The following is a 6,560-nucleotide window of genomic DNA, read 5'->3' as shown; positions in this document are numbered from 1 at the left end:
CAGAGCCGGAGTTATTTCGGAAATAACACCAGACTAAAATCAGAACCTTTTCCGGGGAGCCCGGGGCTCTCAATCCCGGGCCTCCACTGGAGGCTGGGTGACCCGGCCCGGGACTCACCCATTTTGGGCCGTCGGTTTCCTCCGACTGCTGGGGCCCCTTTAGGGCCGCCGAGCTCCGCGCCTTCTGCTAGCGTCAGGTTCCGGAGTCAGCAGCGGTGCCGTGGGGCTTCTTGCTTCACAGCGCGCCGAGACGCGGCTGCTCGGGGGCTCCCCGCGGCGTCCAGGCCTCTCTCTGCCAAGGACTGTCCGTGGCCACCATGTTCCTCCCGAGGCACCCAGGTCCCGCTGCAGCAGCCCCCGCAGCGCCGGCCCTAAACCTCTATCTTCGCCGCCACGAACTTACCCGCCACCAGCGCGTCTCTCTCGCCAGCCCCCGGCCGCGGGCGATTGGCTAGCAGATGCGGGACGGAGCTAGGCACTCAACACGGCCCTCGGCCGCCTGGGGCCCGGGCACCGCCCGGATTGGCTGCCGCCGCCGCCAGTCACTGGGCGACGGGCGCCCCGCCCCGCAGGGCCGGCCCGGGGCTGGCTCCGCCCCCCACCCGTTGCTCTGCCCCCTCTCCCCCGAGTGCGTTCGGCTCGGCCCCGCGTCCTGCCTCATTCGCTGAGCAAGTCCATGAATTGTCAGCGCGCTCTGGGCGGCTTCTGAACAGAGGCAGCCACCGGGCTTGCCGTGCTCCCCCTGAGGTGCCCGCCCGAACCAGTGTGCCTGGGTCCGCTGGGGCGAGAGCAGATTTGGGGCAACTTGGGATTCAGGAGCCCGAGCAGGGGCGTCAGTTTGCGATCGAAATTCGGCGAGAAAGGTGAGTGGCTGCGCCGAGGGCCAGCGGCTCTTCTGGGCGCTGTGCGGCGGCCGGCAAGCCGGGGGACTGGACGCGTCCTGGCGCGCGTCGGTCGGTCCGTCCGAGCGTAGCCGCCGTGGGGAGGTGAAGGCTGGGTAGGATTTACCCCGTGCCAGTATCCCTACTCCCGAACTTCTTGTTTTCAAAGCATCCCAACTCTGCGCAGGACGCGGCTCTGCGTACGCACGAACTTGGAGCGTTGTAATTATCATCTTCAGGTGGGGCCGGGGACGCGTCCCCTGCCCTTTTGCGGCGGCGACGCGGCGACGCGGCGACGCGGCGCTGGGGGCGCCTCCGTGCCCGGGTGGTGCGCGGACGGTTCCTGAAAAATTAACCAACGCCGAAGCCGATGCGGTGTTGTAACCAGCGTCCGGGTCTGAATCTGTAGACTGAGGAAGCCTACGTGTGGGATGGGTCTTCCGCGGTCAAGAAACTTAAGTGACCAGCTGGGTTCTGTGGCAGGGGCTTAGGTGTTTTGTAGCTATTGAAAGGCATTGACAGCGCGGATATTAAACTTTGTAATTACTTTCTATTAGCACACGAATCTGCTTCCCTCCGGAGGTGCGCGGACCTCCACAACCACCCGCAAGATGTGCCTGAAGGACTTGGTTAGGGCTAGAGGGAAACTGTTGTCTGTCTGAGTGCTCGGAGCCCCTGAAAATGCAAGACGAGACTGTGAAAGGGACCGCCAGGGTCGTTGGCTGTTTATTTAAGCTCCTGTGTTTAAGTGATGAAGTTGTGACAGGAACTGACAACAGAGGATTCAAGGTTAAACCTGACACTTTGTTTCTGACTCAGTCTGGGATAGATTTTTTTCCCCCCTTAATAAGAAGGGGGTAAATGCATCTGTTTTGCTGGGTGTGCGTGGGGGGAGGGGGTCGACAATTACCAACATGTAGTTTATGGGATAGTTCTACTCTGTCCTGTAGGGTCTCCATAAATCAGAATCAACTCGACGGCAATGGGTTGGTTTGGATTTTTAGTTTATATTATGTGCGGACTAAATATAATTCAATTTACTATTTTCTTGTAATTCTTATTTGACATGAATGAGAGCTTATTGAGAGTACCAGATAGAGACTTGTGTACAGAATTTGGGACTATTTTAATCTTTGAAACCATAAAAACATTGAGATACGTAGTTATACATGTGTATGTGCACACACACATATATAGTTGATAGGTGAGTGAGATAGTAGTATATAAAGGGCAAACTGCCTTGAACTTCCCCTTGGTCATGGAGATTGATCTTCTGAGCACTGGGGTAAATGGTGAGAATGTGTGTGTGGTGTGTAAGCAAGCATACCTGGATCTGCCTATCTGTCTAGGTCAGTGTATGTCCGTGAACTTTACAAGCATTCACTCTGTACCATTCGGTGCAGATTCCTTGTTCCTGGTTTACAGCCCAGCAGCCGCCAGCCGTCCCATCTGTTAAAACATAACTTGTCCACTTCAGTCGGGGCACTGGGGTGGAGCGTGGGTAGGGGGGCAACCCTCAGCAGAAACAACATGCTACAAACAAAGCCCAGTCTCAAGTTCTATTTTCATTCATTATTAGGGCTGAACTTGTGATTTTGGTGAGGGGGTAGAGGGAGTGTTGTCTCTTCAGAAATGTCAAGCTGCATTTTGTGAAATAATTAAAGCCACACTTTGGGGAGTGAGGACCTTATAGGAGGAAAAAAAAACCCCTAGAAAAGAAATGTGGTGCTTGTCACATCACCATGCAGCACTGGTTTACTGCTTTGCAGTAGCATGTATATCAGAAACTGTTTTTCTTTTGCTTTTAAAGAGAATACATTAAAACTGAATTGTTTTGCACCAAAAAAAGAAAAAAAAAAAACCTTAATAGAAGTAAACAGAGCTTTCTTGCAGAGGCTATTTAGTTTACTAGAGTTAGGACTGCCTTAGTAATTCCAATGAAACATGTTTTTAGGAATTTATAACTTGGATATAAATTCATATTCAGACTAACCACTAGTTGCAGTGATTCAGAATTTATAGTTTAAAAAAAAATAATAAAAACCTTTATCACAAAAATTCTCATGACTAAAAGGGCATGGGAAGGGTATGCCAACTTAATAAGTTCCTGTATCCAAGTGACAGATACTTTAAAACACTATAAATCCTTTTGATAGCATAATTATTTTAGGTGACAAAATAAAGGCAATATTTTGGAGAAGCAGAGTTGATATTTTCCCTGTAATTTTATAATTACATTTTAGTAACAGTGTTAATTATATCTGGGCAGAATAAACTAGAATGGTTTTTAAGAACTCATCACAAGAAATACTGCTTTCATTTTTAAGGCATTTTGGGGAAAATATGCAAAGCCTTAATCTGTGAATGTCTTTAAATTTCTGATGGGCTGTATAGATTCAGTAATGCTCCCACCTTAGTCTGGGTTATCAGAATCAACTGGGTTACTCCTTAGAATTTGGTTCTTGGAGTGTTCTCCAGTCCTAGGGATTCTAATTCAGGAGTCTGGAGAGGTATTTAGGAATCTGCATTTTTAACAAGCACCCCCAGGTGATTCTGATGCCAGTGGTCTCCCTTGCCATAGTTTGAGAAACACGGGAATGATGTTTATGAGATAAAAGAAGAATTATAGTCCATCAGTTAATTTAACATATGTCAGAAATTTCCAGGTGGTATTTATCAGCCTTATGAAATTTATAGATAATGCAGTAAGTCTCTCTGCCCTCAACAATGGGCATCTTTTGTCCTGTGTTTGAAAGTGTTTTAGAATCCTCAGCTGTACCTGTTCCAGGTTGACCCCAATTCTAAGGAAATCTGCCTGGGGAAGCAAGGTAATTCTCAACCCCTCCCCAGTCTTAGGCCCTCCATCTCCTACTCCAAGGCCAGTGGGTTTTGGGGATGCTCTGGGATGCCTTGCCAGACCTAACTCATAGTTGTTGGGCATTTTTCCCTGGAGGTAGAAGGATGCTAAACCTTGGGAGGCACCTTTGTCTCTTTAAAAGCTGTCCCCAGCTTGAGGGCTAGTACCAAAGTGCATACCTCGCACCTCAGCTGGGCTAGTACAGATATACAAGGATCTCCGTGGGAAACTGATCTGGCCTGCCTCTCAGCCAGGTGAATGTCCCAGGCTACCCACCCAGAGGCCCAGAGATATCTCATTTTCTGAAAGTCACCTTAGTAGTATTTTGAGCTGTCCAGTTAATTGAGTAGATAAATTTTCTCAGCATCACAGAAATATGTTGAGAATTGATTGCTACCTTTCTTTTCACTGAAATCAGTGTGAATTTTGACTTATTAATTATTGCCAGTTAATTTGTTTTATTTATAATTTGATACCGACATTTGGGTTCTATCCTCCCATTTTAAACTGGCATAATTCTCAATTTAAGACTTCTAGATAAGGCTTAAAAGAGAAAGGGTCTATCAGAAGTTTTCCTTCCCTCTTTCTACCATTCAACTACCTAAAAAACCAAATGACTTCTCCACAGAGGTCACAAGTACCCGGAATATTTACTTCTTGGTGACAAAAGGACATGGATAGGTTGGGGCACTGAACCTGGATTTTTCCAGACCATTGGCTCATCACTGGGACTTTACAGAGCAATTTCTGTTTTAAGAAGCACTTGGCAGCTATGTTTATAGGTCGCTTATCTTAACAATCCTTTGAGTACAATGATTTTTTTTAACTTTGTTGCAGAGGAGCCCACAGCAGCCACAAAAGGATAATAATATTGAGATCCTGTCTTTCATAGTCAAAGATGACACCAATAACCGAGAAGCGTCCTTGCATTTTTAATTGTTTGTAATTTAGCATTGTGGTGATATGATAGGATTCTGCTTAGTCATTCATATCATCTACATTTTTTTTTTTACCTGTTTCTTCAAAAATGTTTTTATATTGAATGTGACCTTGGAACAGTTTTCTTTATAAAGTTAACCACTGTGTAGGATAATTGGTTCAATGACCATGACCTTAACCAGCCAGCCTTGACCCAGAGAGGCAAATTATTTGCTAAAGGTCACAGAGCACCAGGGCTGCAAAGACAACACATAGAAGTCTTTGGACCTGTATTTTAGATCTGTGCTGTTTGCCTGTTGAGTCATGTTATGCTGTTAATGATGTTTTCACTCTGACAGAAGACAGTTGCTTATGTTTCATTTCCCAGCATTTGCATGATTGGAAGAATTTTGAAAAATTAAAAAGCCTAAGGTATATCACATCCCCTGATCAATGGGACCAATTTCTGTCCAGTTTAAAAACTGCAGTATAATGCTGCTTTTCTTGAAACTAGACCATAGGTCATTGCAAGCTTCTAAGCAACAATTCTTACTTTCTTTTTGGCCATGGCATGCTTTTGGCATCCAACTTTCATTTGACAAATTCTTTTCAAGTTTTTGATGCTTCTTTCTTTACCCTTACCCCCACAGTCAAATCTACTTACAAAAAATTCATGTTTCAAGTCAATCCACCCTCTTAACGTCCTAATTCTTAGGTTTTGACCATTTTTACTATTTCTCGTCCACAATGGCCCCTCAAGCTCTTACCTCATCTTAATTTTTGGGTGCTAGTAACATCCTCTGAGCTGGAAAAAGTCATTGAGCTATAGAAATTGTACTCTAGCTTCAGCTTTGTGGGTTTAACTATGACACTAGTAAGAAAAAAGGAGGAGGAGGCTGCTATTAAAGTCATGTTGATATGTGTCATATTAGATATCCCCAGCTTAGAGTTTCAGTGGGAAATTTAAGATCCAGATGAATGAAGTGACAGATGCACTCATCTGTGACCTTACAGACACTCTTCTGATACAAGCTGAAGACTAACTGAAGACAGCATCCTGGGTTACAGAAGAAAAACAAATGTTAAGCTCTTGAGAAAAGAACTGGACAAAAGCCGAATGGTCCAGGTTGGGAGTGGGTTGTGGAGAGTGGTGGGAAAGAAATACCTCTAGTAAACTGCCAGACAGGGTGGTAAGAAATTTATAGAGGTGCTGATGGTTTGAGGTTTCTTGGGGCATTGATTCTGTTTTATACTGTCTTCACAACCTGCTCGCCCTGCTTGCTTTAAATAATTTATTATAGCAGCAGGCCTTCCACTGGTTAGTTTCTTTTTTTATAAGTTTTCCTTCTCATCTCTGGGTCTAATCAGAAGCATGTGTAATAGTGTGGCTGCTCTGGAGTACTTAGGAAAATCATGATCAATATCACCATGTTACAAATGCATGGCTGTTCTGTTTTATTTTGCAGTGTTTTCTTGCCTGTTACATTAACTCAGTATCTGTGTTTGAAACAATCTTTTATTAATCTTTGCACAATGAGACTTCTGAGCTTATTCTTCTTGGCTGGAACTGTCTTTTGAGTAATCCATCATCAGACCACCATTGATCTAATGATGTATTTATTGCTCACTATTGCAGTACTGACAAGAAACCCAGTATGGTTCTAAAAATTTGATTAAAAAGAAATCAAGTTTTTGCAAGGCATAGCCATCCAATTATGTTAGGAGCTGCCTAGTATGTTTTATGCTAAAATATGCAGACACATTTCAAGTGAGTAAAGTGTGCTCTTTTCGAACGATTTTAACACTTTTTGCTATGAAATAAACAGAACAAGAAGATGTCTTTTCCAATTATGAGTGCACCCCCTTTCCACCAAAGGTAAGGTATAGTATTTCTTTCTTTTTTT

The 6,560-nt window shown here is 44.9% G+C and overlaps 1 protein-coding gene across 4 annotated transcripts in view; it reads left to right on the top strand.

The window, feature by feature from the left end:
- The first annotated feature begins 634 nt into the window (after positions 1 to 634).
- Positions 635 to 6,560, top strand: part of MARCHF3 (membrane associated ring-CH-type finger 3) — a 164,676-nt gene continuing 158,750 nt past the window's right edge. For 2 of the 4 annotated variants that reach the window (XM_023738687.1, XM_023738686.1), the window contains exon 1: positions 676 to 863. The gene's annotated coding sequence lies outside the window, so the exon portion shown is untranslated. Of the gene's footprint in view, positions 864 to 1,247; positions 5,783 to 6,482; positions 6,533 to 6,560 lie in introns of those variants that run through there. The other 2 variants (XM_023738688.1, XM_004384293.1) reach the window with 2 other exon arrangements.

The sequence above is a fragment of the Trichechus manatus genome, unplaced genomic scaffold, assembly GCF_000243295.1.
Source record: "Trichechus manatus latirostris isolate Lorelei unplaced genomic scaffold, TriManLat1.0 scaffold00121, whole genome shotgun sequence".
Taxonomy (NCBI): domain Eukaryota; kingdom Metazoa; phylum Chordata; class Mammalia; order Sirenia; family Trichechidae; genus Trichechus; species Trichechus manatus.
Note: the sequence above shows the minus strand (reverse complement) of the source record. Positions and strands in the feature narration are given on the sequence as shown.